At 43.7% G+C, this 27,189-nt stretch overlaps 1 long non-coding RNA gene across 1 annotated transcript in view; it reads right to left on the bottom strand.

Annotated features, from left to right (window-relative positions):
- Nucleotides 1-23,874: 23,874 nt before the first annotated feature.
- The window catches only part of LOC117356929, a 28,656-nt gene continuing 25,341 nt past the window's right edge, over nucleotides 23,875-27,189 (bottom strand). Inside the window, exon 3 of the long non-coding RNA XR_004538742.1 lies at nucleotides 23,875-24,474. This is a non-coding gene — a long non-coding RNA (uncharacterized LOC117356929). The remainder of the gene's footprint in view (nucleotides 24,475-27,189) is intronic.

Below are 27,189 nucleotides of genomic sequence, written 5' to 3'. Positions count from 1 at the left end.
AGCAGCCTGCAGAGAGGATCGCCGGTAATTTAGCGATCCTTGCAGGTTACCCTAGGCCTCTGGAGCTGTCTTCCCTCTGCCGCGGTTCCACCCCTCTTCTGACATCAGAGGCAGGATCGCGGCATAGGGAAGACAGCTCCTGAGGCCTTTTGGCAACCTGCAAGGATCACTAAACTACCAGCGATCCTTTCTGCAGGCTGTTCCGCTGCTGGCATTAAGTAAATGGATGCACGGGAGGCAAGGGGGGAAGCCGGACACCGCAACACTTCCCGGCTGACCCTCGCCCTCTAAAGCAGCAGCGGCTGGCCAGCAAGAGGCAGTCCTGCCGATCCTGCTTTAGGGGGCAATGGGGGAGGGTCAGTCACCGAATTGGGAGGCCGATTTTTTTTGTTTTGTTTTAAAATCGATTTGAATTGATTCATCCGAAGTGAATCGATTCAAATCGTGAATTGGGCAGCACTAGTATCCACAATGATATGTGACACACTGCATACATGACCTTCATGGACCTTTGGTCTGACACAGTATGTAATTTCTTATTAAGGGCTCCTTTTACAAAGCTACAGTAGCGATTCCCTCATGGCAAATGCACCAAAGCTCATTCAGTTCCTACAGGCTTTGGTGCATTTGCCATAAGAAAATCATCACCACTGCTTTGTAAAAGGAGCCCTAAATGTAAACCTGCTCTGCATCCACAAAAACCTTCCTCCTTTCAACCACAGGCATAGATCAGAACTAACACATTTTCCATTGAAGTTACCATACAAAAATAAATAAATAACAATCTAGATTCTCTGAATAACAGCAACATAAATCTCTCCACTACCAGCTACATTGTGAAATAATATAAATCCTGAAAAACTGTGGACAAGGGTCTGGGTAGTGTGCTCAGAGAGGAAGGGGTGAATTTTGGTGATGTAGAGACAGAAGCGACAGGCCTTAGCAGTTTGTGGAATGTGTGTAGAAGATGAGAGGTCGGAATCAAAGACAACTCCAAGGTTGTGAGTAGAGGAGACTGACATGATGACAGTATTATTTACCGAGATGGGAACGTAGGAAGAGGAGCAAAGTGTTTAGTAGGAAAGAGTAGCTCAGTCTTGGACATGTTTAGTTTCAGATGATGGCAAGACATCCAGGCAGTAATGTCAGCCAAACAGGCAGAGACTTTTTCTTGGACTTTAGGTGAAATTGCGGGTGTAGCGAGGTAGATCTGGGAGTCATCAGCATATAGGTGATACTGGAAGTTGTGGGAGGAGATCAGGGCACCAAGGGAAGAGGTGTAGAGAGAGAAGAGGTCCTAAGACAGAACCCTGGGGTACGCCAACTGCTAGCAGGGTAGTAGCAGAAGAGGACCCATGAACACATACACTAAAGGTGCAGTGGGAGAGGTAGGATGCAAACCAGGAGAGGACAGATTTGCGGAATCCAAGTAAGGACACATATCAAGAAGTAAGCTGTGATTAACAGTATCAAAGGCAGCAAACAAACAGGTCAAGAAGGATGAGGATTGAGTAAAGGCTCTTAGATCTGGCCATTAACAAGTCACTGCAGACTCTGTGGAGTGATGGGGGTGAAAGCCAGATTATAGAGGATCGTAAATCTAGGCATGTACCACAACCTAGGAGAAATAAAAACAGAAATGCATTTCCTCTTGTACTGAACAAAATTACAAAGACATTCATAATTCACACTGATTATGGTATAAATGTGTCTGTATTGAAAACCATCTCAAAAAACGCTAACTCTGTATTGTAACACCTTTACAGAAGCTCATGTAAACCGCTCTCAATTGACTCCCCAGTCATTAATAGCGGTATAGAAACTTTCAATAAACAAATATTTCCCAAAGCTCTCTTCCACTTAATTATATTACATTACAGATTTCTATTCCGCCATTACCTTTCGGTTCAAAGCGGATTACAAAATTAAAATAATTCTTTATTCCTTTTGTTGTCTGGGAATTTTATTTTTCCAAGCATGTTAGTCCTAGTTTCTGTTCTGCTTTCTCACTTGTCTTCTACTCTTTCCGATATTTGCTGTCCATTTATTCTATACCAACTTTTCTCTTATTTTCTTCCATTCCCTTACTACATCTCTGACATACTTCCTCTATTTCACTTATCTGTCAACTTTCTTTCTCTTCCTCTCAACCCCATGTTCTTCTATCTCATGCTTTCTCTGGCCTCCTATTGCTTTAGCTTTCACTACTCTCCATTGTAGCACTTCTGCTCTCTGTAACCATCTTCCTCTCACTTATTATCTCCTTGACAATCCCCGTGGCTTCTCCCACATGACTCCATCATGCCCATCATATCCTCTCCCTCCCTACACACTAGTAAACCAAAATCTCTTTCTCTCCATCTATCCTGGTAGCTCATAATCTTCCAGTCTCTCTACCCTTCACGTAGCCAGGCATATCCCTGTCCACCCCACCCCCATAGTCCAATATCTCCCTGCCTCCTTTCAGTCTCTCGTTCTACATCTATGGTCCAGCATCTCCCTGTCCTCTCTTTCTTTCCTTCCTCACTTATGGTTCTGCATTCCCTGTCTCCTTCCACCCTCCCAAATCCCACCACCAAAAGTGCAGCTATAATGGGAGGGAAGGGTGGCTGGGAGGGAAGGGTGGCAACACACAACCCAGCCTAGAGCAGGAGACATGGCTATACAATGCCAGGTTTCTTCTCCAGGTTGCAGAAAATAAGCCTTGGCTTACCAGTCTTTCATTTCCAAAACAACATATATGCTCTTGGGCTGTCCCTTAAAGGGACTAGCACCAACCCCAGAAGTAATGGGCCAAACAAAAGTTTCCCTACCACCGCCAGATGCCCTCACTGGAAGCTCACCACTTTCCTCCAGGCCTACCTCATGCAAAAAATCCTAGCTTTCCAGAGGTCAGGGAGGAGCAATGCCCAGTTACTTCTGCTCTTCCAGTGCCCTCCAAAATGGCGCTGGTAACCCCTAGCAGTAGTATTGTGGTTCTGCCATAGTACCTAGCTGGAGTTATTTTTCCAGCAATATAGTGCCTTGCGATGAGCTCCTGTTGTACACCACAAGCCACAGAACCCAATTTACAAAGTAATGAACTGCTTTCATGCATTTGTGTGTTTTCCATCTCATACTAGTGGAGTGGAATTCATGGATGTGAATTGCTTGTTTACTCTTTCCAAAAATACAAGGACTAGGGAGCATCCAATGAAACTACTAAGTAGTAAATTTAAAACATATTGGAAAAAATATTTCTTCATTCAATGTGTAAATAAACTCTGGAATTCACTGCCAAAGAAAGTGGTAAAAGCAATTAGCAGGGTTTAAAAAAAGATTTGGCTAATTTCCTAAAAGAAAAGTTCATAAGACATTATTTGGATGGACTTGGGAAAATCTACTGCTTATTTCTAGAAGCAGCATAAAATCAGTTTTACTTGTTTGGGGTTTAGCAGGTACTTGTGACCTGAATTGATTACTTTTGGAAACAGGATTTATCCCAGGACAAGCAGGCATGATATTCTCACATGTGGGTGACGTCATCTACGGAGCCCCAGCGCGGACAGCTTTTCAAGCAAACTTGATTGAAGTTTCAAGTTTGCACACTGCACCACGCATGTGCTAGCCTTCTTGCCCACTAGAGGGCGCATCCCCACCTCGTGGTCCTCAGTTCATTTTCATCCGCGGAGCCAGAAGCCCTGTGGAGAATTTGTGCTAAATTGTGCCTTCTGTCGCCGCGGCTGTGTAGGGATTTTCGCACGGTCGCTGCGTTTTTTTGTCTTCTTCTTTCTTTATTTTCTTTCTTTTCCAAAAAAAAAAAAAAAAACTTTTCGTTTCGTAGCTGCCGGGGGCTCCCGGTAGCCGTGGCCGAGGAACCTCGCTTGTTCCCGGCTCTCTTTTGGGCCCATGTCCCGGCCCGTAACGGGCTTTAAAAAGTGCGGGCGCTGTGAACGGCTTCTATCAATTATTTGATGACTCTTTGGATGCGGCGACGGAGCGACTGTCCAAACAGGAACGCTCCCTGGCCTCTCTGGTACGGCCGAAGCCTAAGGCTCCTGCCCAGCGTCCTTTCCGGCAGCCTCCGAGGAGGTACCCTCAGAAGTCGACGCCGGCCTTCTCCAGACCGCCGCCACGGCGTCAGCCCCAACAGAGTAGGGATGGCCCCTCTAAACCTGCCGCGCAGGGGGCCGCCAAGGCCGCGCCGTCCTTTTGACGGGATAGGCGGTTGGGGGCGGGCCCTCACCGCAATATCGCACCATCCCCTCCCCATCGGGGGTCGGCTGACGTCCTTTGCCGGGGCCTGGTCGGCCATCACGTCGGACGCATGGGTGCTCCGGACAATCTCAGAGGGCTATTCGCTCAACTTCTCCAGTCAGCCTCCAGACTTGCCACCCGGGGCTTGCCCTCCCAATCGGAACCAGTTGGCCCTTCTCCAGGAAGAAGCCAGGGCCTTGTTGACCCTCCGGGCGGTCGAAGTGGTTCCTCCCGATCAGAAGGGACGGGGGTTTTACTCCCGCTACTTTTTGGTCCCAAAAAAGACCGGGGACTTGCGCCCCATTTTGGACCTACGGAAGCTCAACAAGTTCCTGGTCCGGGAGAAGTTCCGTATGTTATCGCTTCCGGTTCTCTATCCGCTGTTGGAGGAGGGGGATTGGATGTGCTCCCTGGACTTGAAGGAAGCATACACCCATGTTCCGGTGCATCCCGCTTACCGCAGGTTCTTGCGCTTTCAAGTGGGGGATTTGCACCTGCAGTATCGGGTTCTTCCTTTCGGTCTGGCGTCGTCCCCTCGGGTGTTCACCAAGTGTATGGTAGTGGTGGCGGCGGCCCTGCGCACGCGGGGTCTACAGGTCTTTCCCTACCTGGACGATTGGCTAATCAAGGCCCGACCCGACCCGACAGACTATCAATCTTCTACAAGATCTGGGGTTCGAAGTGAACTTTCCCAAGTCTCAATTGTGCCCGGCACAGTCTCTCCAGTTTATCGGAGCCGTGCTGGACACGGTTCGCCTCCGCGCTTTTCTCCCCCCTCTTCGGCGGGATACCCTGCTTCGGTGGTGCCGCCACTGTCAGGGGCAGCGGGAGGTGTCGGCCCAGCACATGATGGTTTTGCTGGGTCACATGGCGTCGACGGTTCACGTCACGCCTTTCGCTCGCTTGCACCTCAGGCTCGCGCAGTGGACTCTGGCGTCGCAATGGCGACAGGATCGCGACCCGGTGTCTTCCCGGATATCGGTGACCCCTTGCTTACGTCGATCGCTCCGTTGGTGGACCGACTCTTCCAATTTGTCAGGGGGTTTGCTGTTTCTCGTTCCTCCTCACACCAAGGTCTTGACGACGGACTCCTCCGAGTACGCGTGGGGAGCTCACCTGGACGGTCTGCGGACGCAGGCTCTGTGGTCGGCCGAGGACCGTCGTTGTCACATCAATGTGCTGGAGCTTCGCGCCATTTTTCTAGCTGCGCGAGCTTTTGTCCACCTACTGCACGACCAGGTGGTACTCGTGCGGACGGACAACCAGGTGGCGATGTACTATGTCAACAAACAGGGGGGTACGGGCTCTTGGCCTCTGTGTCACGAGGCTCTCCGCCTTTGGGACTGGGCGATCTCGCAGAACATATTCCTGCGGGCAGTTTACATTCAGGGAGAGCAAAACCGGCTGGCGGACAAGCTCAGTCGTCTTCTCCAGCCGCACGAGTGGTCTCTGAATTCCCGGGTCCTTCGCATGGTCTTCGACCGCTGGGGAACTCCTCAGGTGGATCTGTTTGCCTCACCGGAGACCCACAAACTGCCCCTCTATTGTTCTCGGATTTACTCTCAGGATCGTCTCGAGGCGGATGCCTTCCTTCTCGATTGGGAGGGGAAGTTCCTTTATGCGTTTCCGCCGTTTCCGCTAATTTTGAGAACGTTGGTTCATCTCAGATCGACCGGAGCCTCCATGATCCTCATTGCGCCTCGTTGGGCCAGGCAGCCCTGGTTCTCCCTACTTCTTCAACTCAGTACCAGGGAACCTCTGCTTCTGCCGGTGTTTCCCTCTCTGCTGTCTCAGAGTCGGGGTTCGCTGTTGCATCCCAATCTTCAGTCTTTACATCTGACTGCTTGGTTTCTCTCCCCCTGTCTTCGATTCCGGTGTCTCGGGCCGTGAGGGACATTTTAGAGGCCTCGCGTAAGGTCTCGACTCGGCTTTGCTATGCTCAGAAATGGACCAGGTTTACATCCTGGTGTTCTTTGAATCGTCTGGAACCGGATTCGGTGCCTGTGGCTTCGGTTCTGGAGTATCTTTTGCATTTGTCTGAGTCTGGCCTGAAAACGACTTCCATTCGGGTACATCTCAGTGCCATTGCAGCATTCCATCGGCATCTTGAGGGTCGTTCTCTCTCTCTTCATCCTCTGGTGACTCGTTTCATGAAGGGGCTAGTGAATATCCATCCTCCTCTGAAACCTCCTCCGGTGGTGTGGGATCTTAATGTGGTCTTGGCTCAGCTGATGAAGCCTCCCTTTGAGCCCATCGACAAGTCGCATCTTAAGTTTCTTACTTGGAAAGTAGTCTTTTTGATTGCACTCACGTCTGCTCGTCGGATCAGTGAACTACAGTCCTTGGTGGCGGATCCTCCTTTCACGGTGTTTCATCATGATAAGGTGGTTCTTCGCACCCATCCAAAATTTTTACCTAAAGTTGTGTCTGATTTCCACCTCAGTCAGTCTATTGTCCTTCCGGTGTTTTTTCCGAAGCCCCATTCTCATCCTGGTGAGGCGGCGCTTCATACCCTTGACTGTAAGAGGGCGTTGGCCTTTTATCTCCAACGCTCCAAGTCTTATCGGAAGGTTCCTCAATTATTTTTGTCCTTTGATCCTAATCGTTTGGGACACCCGGTTTCAAAGCGCACCTTGTCAAACTGGTTAGCTGCTTGTATTTCTTTTTGCTACGCTCAGGCTGGTCTCCCGCTTGCGGGTCGTGTTACGGGTCATAAAGTCCGAGCGATGGCAGCTTCTGTGGCTTTCCTCCGATCTACACCTATGGAGGACATTTGTAAAGCTGCCACTTGGTCTTCGGTTCATACGTTCACCTCCCACTACTGTCTGGACACTTTGTCCAGAAGCGACGGCCGGTTTGGCCAGTCGGTGTTACGTAACCTGTTTTCATAATTTGCCATCCTCCCACCTGCCCTTTTTTGGTTGGCTTGGAGGTCACCCACATGTGAGAATATCATGCCTGCTTGTCCTGGGATAAAGCACAGTTACTTACCGTAACAGGTGTTATCCAGGGACAGCAGGCATATATTCTCACAACCCGCCCACCTCCCCGGGGATGGCTTCTTTGCTATGATATGGAACTGAGGACCACGAGGTGGGGATGCGCCCTCTAGTGGGCAAGAAGGCTAGCACATGCGTGGTGCAGTGTGCAAACTTGAAACTTCAATCAAGTTTGCTTGAAAAGCTGTCCGCGCTGGGGCTCCGTAGATGACGTCACCCACATGTGAGAATATATGCCTGCTGTCCCTGGATAACACCTGTTACGGTAAGTAACTGTGCTATTTGGCTTGTCCTAATATGGCAACACTTTTGCACTATGTACTATGTGATAACTTTAATGTGACAAAGTGTGTGTCCTATCATACTGAATAAGGAGCATAAACATTCAATAGAACAAATGGTTTCCCCAATAGTTCCACATTCAAAAGCAAATATCTACCATGGGGGTCATACTTTCTTCTGCACCTGGCAAGGTGTTGCTTTGCTGATCAAATATGGCCACCCCTGTCTTATGAGTACTGTTATTAAATTATGAAAGTAAATATTAAGCTCACCATACTTCCACAGAAAAATGGATAATCAATAAATAAATTGTCTAAAAAAGAAAAATAGGAGAGAAAAATTATACAAAATTTCTCATCCACAGAAGTCCACCACAAAGAGGGAATGGTAGCTTTTGAATACATTTTTAAAAATCATACAGGCCGTATTAGGGTTTTTTATCACCATCCACTGTAGTAAAAGCTCCAACACTCATAGGAATTCTATGAGCATTGGAGCTTTTACCGCAGCGGCTGGCAATAAAAAAAAAAAAAGCCCTAACATGGCCTGTATGATTTTGATAAAAGGGGACCAAATGAAAAAGCAAATACAGCTTTGGTCTCTTGTCATGTAAACCACTCTGAACTATTCTGGTACTGCAGTATACAAAAATAAAGTTATTATTATTATATGAAAATTTAAATGGAGCTAATAGAAGGATTTGCTCCTGCTCTTATTAGCAGCAGAAAAGCTGTTAATTGTGCAGGATGAAGAGAAAACATGGGTTCAATATTCAGCTGGCAGTGAACAGTGTTTTGCTGACAGCTGCTGGTGCTAAACCTGGAAATTCAATGCCAGGCCATGTCCAGACACCATGATTAAATTTCTGGGTTTGCGGAGCTGGCTAACACAGCAAATTTAAGGGGCTCATTTTCAACACACCTTAGAATATTGTGGACAATTCTAGAAGCTGCATCTTCAAAAAGATATTAAAAGGAAGGAGTTGGTCCAGAGAAAGGCTACTAAAATGGTGCGTCGCCTTCGTCATAAGGTTAAAGATCTCAATCTGTATACTTTGGAGGAAAGGCGGGAGAGGGGAGATATGATAGAGACATTTAAATACCTACGTGATGTAAATATGTACGAGAAGCGTCTCTTTCATTTGAAAGGGAGCTCTGGAATGAGAGGGCATAGGATGAAGTTAAGAGGTGATAGGCTCAGGAGTAATCTAAGGAAATATTTTTTTTACAGAAAGGGTGGTAGATGCTTGAAACAGCCTCCCGGTAGAGGTGGTGGAGACAGAGACTGTGACTGATTTAAAGAAAGCCTGAGATAGTCACATGAGATCTCTTAGAGCACATGTGTCAAACACAAGGCACGCGGACTGAATCCGGTCCACCTGGCCTTTTTATGTGGCCCATGACAATTCTCCTGATCTTCCCCTTCTCAGAGCCTAGTGTGTCCTCCCTCCCACACCGGTACGACGTTGCCATCATGCCGGAAAGTCTGCCGGCTTCAGCAGCAATTCAGCAGTGTTGTCCATGGCTCCCCCTCCTGCCTTCCATCCGCCGCAGTCCACCCGGGCAGAAACACAAAGTTGTGCTTCATTGGAGACAGACCGTGGCAGACAAAAAGCAGGAGAAGGAGCCATGTACAACACTCCTGAATTGCTGAGGCTAGCAGATTTCTCGGCTTGGCTGCGACATCGGACTGGCACTGGAGGGAAAGGCATGCTGGGCTGTAAGGAGAGAGGGACTGGCGCTGGAGGGAAAGGCATGTTGGGCTGTAAGGAGAGAGGGACCGGCACTGGAGAGAAAGGCATGCTGGGCTGTAAGGAGAGAGGGACTGGCGCTGGAGGGAAAGGCAAGCTGGGCTGTGAGGAGATCTAGATGAAGGGAGAGAGGTTCGACCTGGGGTAGTGTGGAGAAAGAGGGAAAAAGATACTTGAAGGGAGAACCGTTGGGAAGAGAAAGGGAGAAATGTTAGGCCTGGGGGTGGAAGGGAGAGAGATGCAGCATCTCTTTTTTTTTTCCTTTCCATTTCATTGTTTAGCATCAAGATGGGAGGGAAGAAGAACAACAGAAAAGAGAGGGAGCAAAATGTTGGACCAAGAGGAGAGAGCAGAGATAGATAAAAGGAAATAGGAGACTGGGACAGGAGTGAGATGGGAAATGGGAGAGCTACAGAATAAGAGAAGATGGATAATTGATAGGTAGCTGAAAATTTAAAAAGGAGAAGGATGAGAAAGAGGGCAAGATTTGAGTGGACAGAGGCAGAAAAGAAAAAAGGAGAAAAGTCAAAGGGAAAAATCAATATGTTGGAGACAGGGACTGGAGCAAGAGAGAAGAGGAGAAAAAAAATGGACAGCAGACACTGGAAAGAAAATTTGAAGATAGACAAAATCAGAAAGAGAAACTGGGACTAAAAGCAAAATGACCAGACAACAAAAGATATGAAAAATAATTTTATTTTCTATTTTGTGATTACAATATGTCAAATTTGAAATGTGTATCCTGCCAGAGCTGATGTTAGACAGCAAGCATGAACTAGGACCTAAAAGAGAGGAAAAGTCCTTTTTATTTATTTTGTAGCTGGCGTGGGGTTGGAGAGGTTGTATCCCTATACTTCTACTAAAACTAACCCCCTCCTTTGCTGGCACACAGCATGGGTTTTGGCAGTGGTGGCGATTGATCTGACGCTCACAGAAGTCCTGTGAGCATCAGAGCTGCCACCGGCGCTGGGGTCCACGCTGTGCTTCAGCAAAGGAGGGGGTAAGTATCTTAATAAAAAATCCAGCCCACAACTTAGCCTGTGTTTTAGATTTCGGCCCCTTATGTGATTTGAGTTTGACACCCCTGTCTTAGAGAGAGGAAGAGATAATGATTACTGCAGATGGGCAGACTGGATGGGCAGACTCTTGCAAACGCAATGTACATGTCATCTATTCTAATGTTTATGTTTATTTGTATTTATATACTGCTCTTCGATTATAACATCCGTGCATCTATTCTAGTGTATTCTTATGAAGGGAATTTTTAAAAATAAAGTAAAATTCTAGAATCTTTCGTGGCACACCCAGAATCTCTTTGGGACACACTACTGTGCTGTGTCTGATTTAAAGAAAGCCTGGGATAGTCACATGGGATCTCTTAGAGAGAGGAAGAGATAATGGTTACTCCGGATGGGCAATTGACAGACTCTTGCATACATGATGTACATGTCATCTATTCTAGTGTATACTTATGAAGGGAATTTTTAAAAATAAAGTAAAATTCTGGAATCTCTTTGGGGTACACCACTGTGCTGTAGCACACAGTTTGAGAGACTGCTCTAAGCTGAGCAGGTGCTCTCCAACTCATTGCTTCCAGTGAGGGGTGGTGCTTCAATATGTTTTAAATCTCTTGTTTCTGTGGCCAAGTAGAACAAATATTTTTTCATTTCACTTGTCTCGGAGTGCTTGCTGTAATTGTACAGTAATACTAAGCACATCTGTTAACAGCCAAACCACAAGCAAATTAATGAGTGTAATTGTCTGCACAATAGTGGAAAAGATGTGTACAGACTAATTTATCCCATGTGCATTAAGAAAATTCCCAGGAACAGGGAATCCTGCAAATTTTTGTTAATGCTGATTGCATAATAGTCTCCACAGCTCAGCTTTATGAATGACTACAGAGGGCTAAAAAAGTAAGCTGCTATCACCAAAAGGAGTGAACTGTATTTGAACAAGGCTGAAGTTTTTTACTGGCTTTCAAATAGACTGAAGTAGACCAAAAAAACCACACATAAAGCTTTAAACTTCCTTAAAGTGGAAATTGAACACCCCCGCCTACCACAGAGCTTTACCATATTAATATAATGTAAATGCTAAGCCCTTGATTCAGAAAAAATGCTGAGCTCCTAAGTTACAATGGTTATATGATGCTGTATTATGCTTAGAATCCAAAAATCAGTTTAAATATTATAAATGTGCTCCAAGCCAACACAATTACTTTTCTTTTCAAACAGTTTAGAGACATTTAAGAGCCTCAGCCCCACCACTCCACCGCAAGTGTTTTTCATAGCGGGAGCTTTATGTGGTAATATCCTCATCGGCTCTTTTCTAGTAATCATAAATTTTTACTTTTTCTAATTTTTATAAAGTGCACCGTGCTTCGTGCTACATTCACTTCATTGATCTATCAAAGTGATTAGTGCTTTGTCAGTTCATATTTATCCCAGTTTATAAATACTTTAGAAATAAATTAATAATAGATAAATCTTTAAAAACTTAGCTTTCTAGCAATTTTGAATTCAATTCATCACTCAGCATTTCATTGTTCTTTAAATAAGTAACTCGGTTCAGGAGGTTAGACCCAACATGTTTCACCCATTGCTATTTCAAGGGTTCTCCCTATAAAACAGAATCAAGTCAGTATTCTTACCTAATCTAATAAAGTGTAGAATAAATAAGTCCTAAACACCTCACAACCTTATATAGCATTAATTTGTGTTATATTTAAAAGTATATTTTACCACAACTGTCGGTATCAATCTACCCTGCTTAAATTTTCAAAGTCAAGATGGCCGCAGCGTCTTCTAAATGACGTATTTGAATATTTTCTCAACCTACATAGCTCCACCCCCCTGCTTTCCATTGGTAAGACATTAACCAATCAGAGAACCCCATTCAACTTCCATATTCAGCCCTCCTGGTTCTACTGTAGCTAAACGGTAGATCCATCTCTGTTCTGTAAAGTTTAGCAGGGGTGTCCAACCTTTTGACTTCCCTGGGCCGCATTAGCCAAAAAAATGTTTCTGGGGCCGCACAAATGCGCAAACACTGCATCAATACAGAGGAGGGAGCCGGCAGGATGGTAAACACCCAGGGGCAGCAAAGGAAAACACTGCATCGCCCTCGACCAGGGCCACACAAAATACTTCAAGGGGCCGCATGCGACCCTCGGGCCGCAGGTTGGACACCCCTGGTTTAGAGTTCTTTCTACATTTCCTCCCACCCATCCTTCACATAACTGATCAATAATCTGCCATTTCATACCCTCAATTGAATGCTTTTTCTGAAGCCAATGAGTAAAGGCCACCAACTTGACATTGCAGCATACACAACCCAAAACTCACACACACCAGATATCCACATCTCCAATGCTGCCTGGCATCCCTCCCTCTGGTCAGACCACTTCAAATATACCTTCAATATCAATTGGGAACAAAGCAACAACAAACCCGAACCCCACAAAACCGCCTTCAAAACTCGCCAAAAAATCGAACCAACCACATTCTGGGACAAAATAGACCCAGCAATAGGCTCCACAGATCCTAAAAAATTTATATGCTACTGGTGTACCTTAAGCGAAACAATACTGAATGAACTAGCCCCATTAAAACCTAAAAACAGAATTTGCAGGCCATCCAACAAATGGTTTGATACCGAACTTCTACAACTAAAAAGGCGCTGTAGACAACTCGAAAGAGCCTGGAAAAAGCAGAACCAATAACAAACCAAAGTCGAATGGAGAAACCTAATCAAACAACGAGAGGCATAGAGGGATATGGGTGACTAAAATTACGCCAGATGTACACCTGGCTGGGCCTCCGCATGTGCGGATCGCCGGACTTGATGGACCGAAGGTCTGATCCGGAGATGGCAGTACTTATGTTCTTATGTACTTAATACAAGATCAAACTTAATGAAAAACGGAAAGCCTACTATTCCAAACTAGTTGGCACCGAAGCCCCAGACACTAAAATGCTTTTCAAACTAATAAAGAATCTCACTGACACCAAGCTTCTCTTAACCACTCAAGGAAACCACCCACCAACAGCCTCCCAACTAGCTGACCACTACAAAAGCAAGATCACCACAATCAGATCCACCTTCAATAACTCATCAACTTACCTTGACGAGATAATAACAAAATCTACAAAAAAGGACCCATAGCGGCGGACAGGACCTGGACCACCTTCCCATTAGTTCAATGGTCTGATATGGACTGTCTCTACAAAAAATACAGCAAAGCATCATGTGACCTGAATAACTGTCCCTCATATTTCTTAACAAATGCAATCCCTAAATTCAGAGCCAACCTCATGCAATGGATTCAAACCACACTCACGGAAGGTCAATTCCCAGTTGAACTAGGTGAGATTATAATCACCCCACTATTGAAAGATCTCAAAGGCCCAATAGATAACCCCTCGAACTATAGACCCATCGCCTCAATCCCACTATACGTCAAACTAATAGAAGATCTAGTAGCTCAATACCTCACCAAGTACTAGAAGACCATAACATACTTCACCCCTCCCAATCAGGATTCAGATCCAGCTATAGCACAGAGACATTATTAGCAACACTACTAGACACAGCCAGACAGCACCTCAGTAAAGGAAGAAGAATGTTGCTAATTCAACTCGATCTCTCAGCGGCATTTGACCTGGTAGACCACACCATACTACTTCAGATACTAGACGCCATAGGGATCTCAGGAGTGGTATACAACTGATTCCAAGGATTCCTAAAAACAAAAACGTACAGAGTCAAGTCACACAACAACAAATTGGACCCCTGGTCTAACCCCTGTGGAGTCCCACAAGGGTCACCGCTGTCACCCATGCTCTTCAACCTCTTCATATCCTCCCTTGGCACCACTCTAGATACCCTAAAAGTAACATTTTTCAGCTACGCAGATGATATAACCATACTCCCCTTCGACACCCAAGACCCCACCTCGTTAGGTAACCTAAAAAGAACATTGGAAGCAGTGGAAGAATGGATGCTAGATCACAAACTGAAACTGAACTCGGACAAAACAAAATTTCTACTACTTGAAAAGGACAAAATCCCATCCATATCAGAATTAGATATAAACGTGACCAAATACCCCATACAGCCCTCTTTCAAAATCCTTGGAGTGTCGATAGAAAGATGCTGCACAATGCAGATCCAAATCAACAAAACCACTCAAAAAGCGTTTTTCACCATGCACAACCTACGAAAAATAAGAAAACTCTTCGAAAAAGATCACTACATGATCATAGTCCAATCCCGTATCCTAGGACTAGTGGACTATTGCAATATCCTCTACCTTCCATGCCCCACAAACTTGATAAACCAACTACAGACCATTCAAAACACATCCCTCAGGCTGATCTACTCACTCGGAAAATTTGACCATATCACTAATGCTTACCTAGACTCACACTGGCTACCAATACGAGCTCGAATTCAATTCAAGTTTTACTGTCTATTATTCAAAGCAATAAACGGAACTGCACCCACCTACCTCAACAACCGTCTAATTCGCAACCGCACACCCAGACTAAGAAGAACCCAGATCCTATTCTCCTACCCTCCACTCAAGGGAACTCAGCGCAAGAAGATGTATGATGGCCTCCTAGCGAAGCAGGCAGTGAAGCTGGACCCCTCCATCTCCTACCTGTTGACAACTACAATTGACTTTAAATCATTCTGAAAAGAAATCAAAACTCTGCTATTAAAAAAAACAATACAGCCTTCTTATTCCCCCCCCTCGCAGCCTCCCCCTTCCATGCAAATTTTCAGTTGACCTCCTATCCCTCTACTAATATCTCTCCAATGACCCTTTCAAGTAACCAACCCGGAACTACATCTTCCCTACTACTAATCCTCAATCCTCCTCCCTTCCTTAATTTCTTCCCTCTGCCTCTACTATTTAAAGTCCCCTAAATTGAAACTCCCTATGCCTCTACTATGTAACCGTCCCCTAAATTGTAACTTCCTGGAAATGTCCAGCTATCTTCTACTGTAATCCGGTTAGAACTGCAAGGTACAGGCGGAATAGAAGTCACTAATGTAATGTAACTGAAAGGTCACTTGGACACACAAAGTCAGAGGCATGAAGAAAGTACAAGAGATTTATTACAGCATACTGGACTCTAGTCCAGTTAACAGCCTGCCTACTAGAGTGTCAGAAACAGGAAATACATGGACTTTTATGCCCTTTTCGCAAATTAATATATGCAAAAACTACAATTTTCATTTGTTACTTCTATAACTTTTCTACAATTATTATTGGTCCTAAGCCAGCACTTATGATAGGTTCAGGGATACAACTTATAGTCCTATAGGAAACTAGCTAATTTCTCTGCTTATCTAAATCTTACAGGTCTAAATGTTACATGTACAGAAGGGCAGGGTACATCATGGCTCAAACTCTTATCTATTTAGCTTACAATGTGGTAAGGCAGGGACATACATTTCAGGCAGATGAGGTCAATAGATTGTACACTGTTTTCAGCTATGTAGGCCAGAGCAATATTTTAAACAACAGTTAACCATTTCATGACCCTACATAACCATTGGAGCTTGTTCATTCCCTGCTAGAATGCAGGATTTGTGCTCATTGAGCCTCAACTTCACAGGTCTACTTGTTCGCCCTATATATATTAAATCGCAAGGGCATAAAATGGCATATACCACTTGTTTACTATTACAATCTATGTTCTCTTTAGATCTCACTGTAAAGTTATTTCCAGGAATCACCCATTCTGTGCCTCTATAGTACACCATTGGCATCTTTCACATTTTCTATGGCTCCCCACCCATCTTTTCCTTTTTCTTAAAACCTACAACCTGGAATTTCTGAAAATTAAACATCTGCCCTATTGTTTTACCCCGATTATATGCCACTAATGGAAACTGCTGTAAAGCAGGGTGTAACTGCATTACATGTCAAAAGCTTTTCATTATAGATACTAACTTAGGGCTCCTTTTACAAAGCAGCGCTAGCGGTTTTAATGCACACACTTTATTGGTGTGTGCTATAGCATGCGCTAGCCGGAAATCTACCGCCTGTTCAAAAGGAGGCGGTAGCGGGTATTGTGTGCGGCAATTTAGCGCTGCTATTCCATGCATTAAGGCCCTGGTGCGGCTTTGTAAAAGGAGCCCTTAGTTGCTGCTTGGGAGTAAGGCAGCACACAGGTTAAACGCCCTGATGTTTCTGAGGATTTATCTTTTTTTTTTTTTTTAATTAGAAAAAGTAAAAATGAATGATTACTAGAAAAGAGCGGATGAGGATATTATCACATAAAGCTCCTGCTATGATAAACACTTGCGGTGGAGTGGTGGGGCTGAGGCTCTTAAATCTCTCTAAACTGTTTGAAAAGAAAATTGTGGTGGCTTGGAGCACATTTATAATATTTGAGCTCCTAAGTTAGGCACCTTCTAAATTTGTGCCCTATTTCAATAAAACCTGAAGCATAATTTTTCAACTTAAAATTCATCTTAATTTAGGAGCTTATTAAACTGATAAATTTTGGCCTGCTATTTGTTTGCCTAATTTATGAGGCCAGTACTGAATTAATGTTAAGCTTCTACTGTCTTTTTCTTGCCCTAAATAAGTCCCTGTTGCCACCCACTTGTAATGCTCTTAAATTAAGAGTCTGGTGAAATTTTGTGTAAATCTATGCACCCATTTCTAGTAAACTTTCCAAAGAGGCCAATTTTACGAGCAAAATCTCAACCAGGTCCTCTTACAAAGGTGCAAGAAAGAGGCCTTACATAGAAACATAGAAAAATGACGGCAGAAAAGGGCCATAGCCCATCTAGTCTGCCCACACTAAAGATCCCCTTCTCTAAATTTATTCTCCCAGATATCCTATATCTCATCAAGTCTGCCTATTCTGATGACTCTCCCCCCACTATTACCCTCTTAGAGATCCCACATGCGCATCCCATTTATTCTTAAAATCTGGCACGCTGCTGGCCTTGACCACCTGCATAGGAAGTCTATTCCAATGATCAACCACTCTTTTGGTGAAGAAATACTTCCTGAAGTCGCCATGAAATTTCCCGCCCCTGATTTTTAGCGGATGCCCCCTTGTGACCGAGGGTCCTTTAAGAAAGAAAATATCATCTTCCTCCTCGATACGACCGGTGATATACTTAAACGTCTCAATCATGTCTCCCCTCTCCCTACGTTCCTCGAGAGAGTACAGCCGCAATTTATTCAGCCTCTCTTCGTATGAGAGATCCTTGAGCCCTGAGACCATCCTGGTGGCCATACGCTGATCCAACTCGACTCTCAGTACATCTTTACGGTAGTGTGGCCTCCAGAATTGCACACAGTATTCCAGATGAGGTCTCACCATGGTTCTGTACAATGGCATAATGACCTCGGGCTTCCGGCTGACGAAACTTCTACGGATACATCCCAACATTTTTCTAGCTTTGGATGATGCCTTCTCCACTTGATTGGCAGCTTTCAGGTCTTCACTAATGATTACTCCTAAATCGTGCTCTGCTGTGGTCCTAGCTAAGGTCTCACCATTTAGGGTGTAATTCCTGCACAGATTTCTGCTGCCAAGGTGCATGACCTTACATTTCTTAGCGTTAAAGTTAAGTTGCCAAGTCGAGGACCAACGTTCCAACAAGAGTAAGTCTTGTGTCATACCGTTGGGCAAAGTGCTATTACCTACTATGTTACACAGTTTAGCGTCATCTGCGAATAATGTTATTTTACCTTGAAGCCCATGAGCCAGGTCTCCTACGAATATGTTGAAAAGGATCGGGCCCAACACCGAGCCCTGCGGCACTCCACTGGCTACTACCTTAGTGCACCCTTGTCTCGTACACTAAAACTACCTTTCTACTACAACAATAAAATGATTGACTTCCTATTTTTATTAACAAATTAGTATGTGAGCACTTACTGACACCTATTTTGTAGGTGGGAAGGGCCCATGAGCTAATCAGCTTACAGTGCCCTAACTCCCACTCTCTGCCCCCAACATGCCCACCTCCCTTAAAAAATAAAATATTTATTTTCGTATGCTTTGTGTGTGCTAATCTCAGACTTACCACAGGACCTTCCACGGTAAGCCCTTTTAAGTTGTGGCAAGCATACGGTATATCCTTTGACTATCAAGCTGACAGTTACTAAGCTTCACTATTTAATCCTGCTCAAGCCTGAAAGTTGAGGGTGTCTCTTAACAGGACACTTTTTTCTGGTGCTTTTATATACCACTAAGAACGATAACTGGGCAAATAGTCTTGTAATTATCTAAGGATTAACTGGAATTGTCTTGGTGGTGATTTTTGTGATTGCTGATTTGTTCACAGCACACAGGATATGAAGTACTATATAATCTAATAGCAGAATATTAAACCAGAAGTTAGAAGAAATTGTATGGATGTGTTTGAGACTTGGCTCTGTCATTACTATCTTACTGGGCTTCAATTTACAAAATCTTACTGGGTAATACATTTAACATAGGCTTCAAGAAACCATTCTTGTAGCCCGGGTTACAGGTGGGCAGGAAAGAAAACCAACTCCTGTTTGTCTACTTCCCTCTCCCCTCCAAGCAGGCCAAAGCACAAACTTACAGCTTCCACCAAAAAAAACACATGGTCAGTTTCTGCTGAAACCATGACTGCCAAAACTGAAAAAGAAAAAGGATTTTGGACTAGTTTAGCACCATAACTGAAACATAAATTCAGCTGGCCTCTACAGAAAACCATTCCTCTATTGTACAATCTCTAGAATAGTGGTCTCCAACCTTTATCAAGTAAAGGGCCACAGTGGGAATACACGAAAGCTCTGAGGGCTACCAAAAGATTTAATGCTTACACATACTACAGATTTTGTAAAACCGCCTTGACCTGCTTGTTCAGACTGTATATTAAACATTAAAATTTCTTTTCCGCCCGCATTACTCTCGCTCGCCCTATGTATAGTAGGATGGGGGGAAGTTTGGTTGCTGTTACTCTTCTTTTGTCCATGCTTGTTATATTATTGTGAATGATGCATCATTGTTTGTACTGTGCACCTTTGGGGTGCCCTGGCGTTGTATTTGCAGTTGTTTGCATCAATAAAAATTGTTTGAACCTAAACATTAAAAATTTAATACTAATATTGATTCTACAACACTTCAAGGATATATTTTAAAAGCTCACTTTAATTTGGATTGTCAACAGTAGCAAATTCCATAAATTCCATAAATGACACCTAACATAAATGACTGTTTGCAATTACTATATCAAGTGGGCAAGATTGAAATTGACCCATTTACAATATTTGAAGAACATTTCAGCTAACTTTGAGGGCCACAATGGAAAACTTTAGGGGCCACACATTGGAGACCGCTGCTCTAGGATGTTCAGAAAATATGCCTGGTTTGTTTATATATGTTTTAGGACTCTTTTTTTTTTTTTCTTACTCCGACCAAGGATGCTCCTGGAGGTAGGAAGGGAAACAGGGAGTAAAAAACAGGATGCCGTCGTCAGGGGCATAACATGTCAGAGCTGGTGTGTAGGCCTGTAGTGGAAGTCCTCCTGTCAAAGTGCTGAGGAAGGGTGGTGGCAGCAACAGCAATTGTGGCAGTGGACCTGAGGGAGGGGAGCACTGGCAACCCTTCTCTGTCTTTCAAGGGCAATGTGCTAGACTGGTCAACAGTTTCCAGAAATGTCAATTATTGCTGCTCATGCAGATGCCAGATACTTTTTACACAAAGATATTTATTGCTGAATCTTTTTGCAGAATAAATATCATTTTTCAATCTGAGTTTGGTATTCAATTGGATTATCTTTTTCCCTTTTATCAGGGCTTAGATTAGTATCTAGGTAATCAATTTATGAATTGTGCAAAAATACACCAGCCTGGAGTGGTCACAAGCTTTTTTTTTCTAATACTGAATAATAAATACATGGATCTGAAAAGACTACTAACATTTTTATTTTTTTTAATATAAAAGACAACCATTTTAACCAAACCATGTTATCTATTTTATCTACCTTTTCCAAATCTGAGTTTATTTAAGTTACTGTTGGCATTCAATGTCATCATTGATTTAATCTTCTCATAATATTTCTTATTATCCATTTTGAACCATTTACAGTGGGAATTGGTGGAATATAAAAGTCATATTATATTACATTATTTTCATGTTCTTCTTTAGAATAAAACCAGATGCCTTTTATATTTAAAGTTGGAGGGTTAAAAAATTTCTGCCTAAACCTTAAGCGAATCAACAATTAAAGGCAATTGTTAAATTATGTGATAACCAGAGCAGAGCTAGTGAAATACAACATATGTACTTGTACATTACCTGTTGGATAATTTGTCCATGCACAGTGCAGCGTTCGGCCTTTAGTTATGTGGCAACCATAAGGCCAGAAACATGGACGTTCCATTGCAAGATTGCACCATCAAAGAATGTGCAGTAATGCACTTTCTTTGGGCAGAGGGCGTGAAACCTGTAGAAATTCACCATCAGATATTGGCTCAGTATGGACATAGCACCATGAATCAACAAAAGGTTTATGAGTGGATAAAAAGTTTTAGAACAGGTCCACCCATCCCCACACGTCCCCGCCAGGATCCTCTCCGTCCCCACCCGTCTATGTCAGGATCCTCTCCGTCCCCACCCATCCCTGTCAGGATCCTCTCCATTCCCGCAAGGAATTACCTCCATCCCCGCCCGTCCCCATAAAAAGCAGCAATTACTTCTGACAGGATCATCAGTTTCTTTTGTGTTTGCGCTTCTGTTTTCCTAGTGGAATCTCTTTGGTGGAACCCCTTTTTTGTTTTCTGTTCAGGTAATTAACTTATAAACCCCCTCTTTTACTAAGGCTGACGTGTCCATTATATTATATGGATGAACCCTGCTTCCAAAGCCTTCCATCCCCGTGGGAGTCCCGTTGGTTAGAGGGGAGTCCCGTGGGCCAGAGGGGCGTCCCCATGGGAGTCCCGTGGGTTAGAGGGGATTCCTGCGGGACCCGCGGGATTCCCACGATCCCCGTTCCCATGCAGACCTCTACTGCATAGTCTTCATAGTAATAACTCCAAGAAGGCTGAGAGAGAAAGACAGAGCTATACATTGACATACTGTATATATTGGGCGGGGGGAGAGACCAGTTGCAGTAATGCATTAACTGGGAAGAAAGATTCTCACTCCAACCAGAGTGTAGAAATTAAACTCTAGCACAGCTGGGATTCAGGCTGGGAAGAAGGCCAGAGGAGGAGAGAAATAAAAATACATTTTGTGCCAATATCTCTGATTCCCAGCTCCTAGGGTATGACTCAGATTAATGGAATTAAAACTGGTCAACATTGGCTGTAATGTACTGCATATAAAGACATCATAACAATTCCAGTTAACATTCAGATGGTGGTAGTCAGCATTTCATAGTGGAATTAGTGTGCTAAATGCTAAGAAGCCCATTTTATACTTATGGTGTTCTTAGCATGCAGGCGCCTGGGCCAATCAGAGTCTTAGGCCCCTCCCTGTGAATCCTAGGATGCACTAGGAAGGGGAAGGCCCACCATTTTAAAGAGGCAGGCCTGCAGGCTGGAGGAAGTGGGCATTTCTCCTGCTGATCTTCTGAATAAGGTATGGGAGTGGGTCGGGGGGTATGGGATGCTATGGTGGGGTCGAGGAAGGAGGTAGTAGGCAGCCCTCCTGCTGATATTCATGGGAGGGAGGTTAAGGGTATGGGGGGTTTGAGTTGCCAGCCAATATTTTTTTGTTTGTGTGTGTTCATTCGTTGGCTGTCATTGTGTGTGTGTTCATTTGCGAGGGGGGCCATCATCCGGGGGGGGGGGGGGGGGGAACTGGCATAACTTTTTTTTTTTTAATGGGGACAGATTGTGCGTGTTGTAATGTATTTACATATGATTATTGGAGGCTGCTACAAACCACGGTAAAGACCGCGACTTGGTTTAGTGATGATTGTTAAATGCACAGTGAGTTTTGTGCATCCAAGCCTCAGTCAGCTAAATCACTGACAGCAGAGATTGATAAGAGCTAGAGGTGCTGAGATATGGACCTAATAGGATTGCAATCCCTGGTAATGGAAACCACTCCTAAGGCAGGCCAGTATTTTGCAGAACTGCCAAGTCACAGGCATTAGGCGTGTGACACATGCACTGAGTCCCCTTTCCAGCTCAAACATCTAAGTGTTCTCCTCACATGCATTGGCGTACAGCTTTCTGCTCCCTGCCCTCATGGTATGGCACCTCTAATTTTCCTTCCTCTTGTCTTGCAGCCCAGGACCTCTCAGTCTTTTCCCTCCCTCCTACATCCCAGAATCTCTCACTTCCTATCTTAACCTTGCATTTGTGGCCAGGAGTGCTTAAGATATACTGTTTTCAGCCAATGCAGGGCCTTTCTTCTGCTGCGTCCCATCCCCTCTGATGCAACTTCCTGTTTCTGGTGGGTGATATGCAGCAGAGGGGAGTTCAGTTTAGGTCTAAGTCAGCTGGCATTAGTGGCCAAAATGCACCTGCTGAATCTAGTGAGGCTGCAGGCGCAACTCAGACAGGAAACATCTTTGGTTGGTGAAGTTTGGCATCTCCATCAGTAAAGGTAATATTGCTGGGGTGGGGGAGAGAATATTGGGTCCCTTCAGTCCATTTTTGGGAACCTCCAAAAATGGACTTCTGGCTACACACTTGGCTCAAGGCAAGTACAGTAGATTTGAGGGTGAATCAAAAATTAAAGCTGATTGTTAAATTATGCAATAACTGGAACAGAGCTAGTGAAATGTACTCATACATTCCCTGTTGGAAAGTTCATCCACACATGGTGCAGCACTCAGCTTTTAGTCATGTGGAAGCCACAAGGTCAGAAACATGGACACTCCATTGCAAGATTGCACCATCAAAGAACAAAGTGCAGTAATGCACTTTGTTTGGGCAGAGGGAAAGATCTTGATAACAGTTACTGGGTGGTCGCGTCGCGTAAAACAAACTCTAGTTAAGGGCTTGTAGCCCTGAGGAAACCCCCTAAGGGTGAAACATGTCGGCGTACTTGTCCCTTACCATTCACCACCTAAATTAAGTATGAACATAGCAGGTATACTATACTAATTTGCAAAGTTGAAGGTTTAATACATTTTATTTAAATCTAAGTTAAGAAAATAATGTTAAAAGTTATAAGTGACCCGGTGAAGATTGAATGCATAAAGCCAGTTGTTATGAAATGTTGTTGAACATCTGGTGGCATTTCTGAGGGCCTGAAGACTAACATTCAATAGAAGATAATTAAGAAGTGGCCGAAGGGAGACCATCTCTTAACATTGGTTTGATATATACCTTCTATCAAAGTATATATTTTGAAACGCAAGATATTAATTTATTATGGAATTTTTAGTAGCATTATAGTTTATTATTTCTATTCCTCTTTTATCCAAAGTGGATTACAAACATTACATACATAGTACAACACTTCACAAATCACAACATAACTCTTTCGTTAACACACTACAAAAATAAACTTGCAACGCACTGTTAATAAAACAAGCCAATACTTTAATCAAAGCTATTAAGATGTAGCATATTGCATCTGACAGAAAAGATGTTTCTTCAGTAATTTCTTAAAGTGATATAAATCTGTCTGTTGTTGAAGATATACAGGCAACCTATTCCATTCATATGGTCCAGCACATGAAAACACGCTTTTCCTTACAGATTCATAGTGCAAACCCTTCTGTGTAGGAACCACTAAACCAGATTGAGCTGAGGAATACAAAATCATTGATGGTATATAAGACACCAAACAGTCTTGTATGCACTTGGGTGACATGGGATTAAGACCAGTACACCATTAGAAACAACTTGTACATAACACAAAACTCCATAATAATGTCTTGCTATAAGATGTTTGGTTACATGCTCAAATCTATGAACCCCACATAACAATCATATTATATAAAATCATTAGAGACTTCCCCGACACTATCCAGATAGTGCAGGAACAGAGTGTATGGAAAGTGGCAGTGCACTGTCTGTTATGTAATAACTTTAGGACTGCAAAAGCCCACTATTCTGTTAATAGCACTGAATATACTCATACATGCATAATTTAACTGCTGTTGCTGGCATTTAAACACCACAGTCATTTTTTTTCTCCAATATCAGGTTGAAGGCATTCTTTGGAATATTCAGTTGGAACTCTCCCTCTTAAATATTGCTTCACATTGACAGTTCTGGAAAAGATGGTCCTTATATAAAAAGAACAAGAATTCATTAGTTAAATACAAAATAAAATTGTCAGACCTGTATATTCTGATCTATGCTGGTGGATGGCACTGTATTTAACTTTTCCATGTGATCACATAAGTAAGGAGTGTAACTAGCATTTATAAGTTAAAATAAGTTGAAAAAAGCCCCAGTGATGCCTCATAGTACATGCGCCATGCTGTCACACTGTGTTTTTAATTATTTTGCTGTCTTTCACACATTATTTGTGTGCACTGGCATTTAAATGGGGAGAAGTGAAGACACAGAATATCAGCAAAAATAGAATGGAGTGTTAAACTTCCAGGCACAGTGCTGTGATCATAGCGACATACAAAGTCAGTTACTGTCAGCAACAGCAGGTGGAATGTCTCAGATGCATCAGTTTGTGGAGTGTTTTTGTGTGGACTGCATTAAATCCCATAGGGAGGCTTGCTCATTCCCTTTCCTTCTACTAAGTTTCCAAGTTTATTTAAAATTTGATAAACCACCTAATCAAAACTCTAGGCGGTATACAATATAAAATACATGTAAGTATTTAAAATCAACAAAATACAGATGACTCAGGGGACTAGATATGTGACATGACGTACAGAAACATATGGAATATGGGAAAGAACTACAATCTTTGAAGGTAAAGAACAAAAAGCGAAAAAACAAACGGAGGGGGGGGGGGGGGAGGAGACAGATCTTCCTGTTGTCCTATAAAGGACAGTTATGTTCCAAATGTGTCATTAAATAAAAAAGTTTTTAATTTTGACCTGAAGTGGTTTAAGATTGATTCTTCTCTTAAGTAACCCGGGGTGGAATTCCATAGAGATGGGACAGTGACTGAGAATATACTAAGATGCCACATGTTTATATGTCTCAGTGATGGAATGACAAGGAAATTTTGCGAGGCAGAGCAAAGAGACCTATGGGGAGAGTATTTTATGGTGGGGGTCTTTATGATGTAAAGCTTTTCTATCTCATCCCGAGGGATCTTCAGCTTGGAAAAGAGACAGCTGAGGGGAGATATGATTGGAGTCTACAAAATCCTAAGTGGACTAGAACGGGTACAAGTGGATCGATTTTTCACTCCATCAAAAATGACAAAGACCAGGGGACACTCGATGAAGTTACAGGGAAATACTTTTAAAACCAATGAGGAAATATTTTTTCACTCAGAGAATAGTTAAGCTCTGGAACACATTGCCAGAGGTTGTGGTAAGAGTGGATAGCGTAGCTGGTTTTAAGAAAGGTTTGGACAATTTCCTGGAGGAAAAGTCCATAGTCTGTTAGTGAGACAGACATGGGAGAAGTTACTGCTTGTCCTGAATCAGTAGCATGGAATGTTGCTACACCCTGGGTTTTGGCCAGGTACTAGTGACCTGGATTAGCCACCGTGAGAACGGGCTACCGGGCTTGATGGACCATTGGTCTGACCCAGTAAGGCTATTCTTATGTTCTATGGGTAAAGATACCAGTTTACACTGCTAGTTTAGGCCCCCTTTTATGAAGTCGTGTTAGGCCATTTCATTGCCGGCTGTGGCAGTATTATCTCCCACATTCATAGGAATTCTATGAGCATTGGAGCTTTTACTGCCATGGCCTTCGATATAAAAGGAGGGTTAGTGCAGTATTTGGAAGGGGCATTTTCACTCTCTTGTGAGCACATTTTCCAGTGGGAAACTCATCGTGAAGTTTTTACCTTTCCATATGTGCTGGTGCGCACACAAAAGTTCCAGCAAGTACTGAAATCACTGTACACACTTTTTCTCTCCTGGAATTATGGAATTTGGATTGAATAGTGTGGAGTCCCTTGATGCTCATTGAATGTTGGTTGATTTATGGACTTTATGATATCACCAGCTTGGAAGCAGGGAATTCTGAATAGCAGTACAAGTGCATAACTGAAGACTGCTCTTGAGTTAAATACTACTAGCCTGATTACTAATTACCTTTTTTTTTCTTATGTTTGTGCTGAGAGAACAGTACAAGTAGTTAATATAATCCTGTTTTTTGGACCAGAGAGTTTTTCTCCTGTAAGCAGGAGTTTTTTCTCTCTGGTGTTTTTTTCCGGGAGAGAACCAATGATTAGAAAATAACTCTCTATAGGGGGCATTGTTCCTTTAGAGTACACTTCTCCCTCCGAATCCACGGCTTCAGTATCCGTGGATTCGGTTATTCACAATTTTTTTTTTTAGAAACAATTTCCATTTTTGGGCTATTTTTTAGCCGTCTGAGCCTCCCTGGAACTTTACCTGGTGGTCTAGCGGTGAAGTGGGGCAGGAGCGATCTTCCTATGCTCCTTTCCCGTGCAGAGCCGTCACCAAAATGGCTGCCTTGAGTTCCCGTTGTAGCCTCGAGACTACAATGAAAACTCAGGGCAGCTATTTTGGTGACGGCTCTGCACAGGGCAGGAGCATAGGAAGATCGCTCCTGCCCCACTTCACCGCTAGACCACCGGGTAAGGTTCCAGTGATGCAGGAGGGAGGTGGGGGTGGGTCAGAGCCGGCCGAAAAGTTATTAGCGGTTTTTCACACTTTGCGGTCTGGCTCTGCATCTAACCCCCGTGGATATGGAGGGAGAAGTGTATTTATCTCCTGGATTTTGAGGCTCATTTGGTTAATTTGGGATCTACTCGACTGTTCACTGGGTACAAATAAGAATTGACACAGAGAGAGTGAGGAAAATATACTTTAAAGTAACGTGTTTTT

This window comes from Geotrypetes seraphini, chromosome 3, assembly GCF_902459505.1.
Source record: "Geotrypetes seraphini chromosome 3, aGeoSer1.1, whole genome shotgun sequence".
Classification (NCBI taxonomy): Eukaryota; Metazoa; Chordata; class Amphibia; order Gymnophiona; family Dermophiidae; genus Geotrypetes; species Geotrypetes seraphini.
Note: the sequence above shows the minus strand (reverse complement) of the source record. Positions and strands in the feature narration are given on the sequence as shown.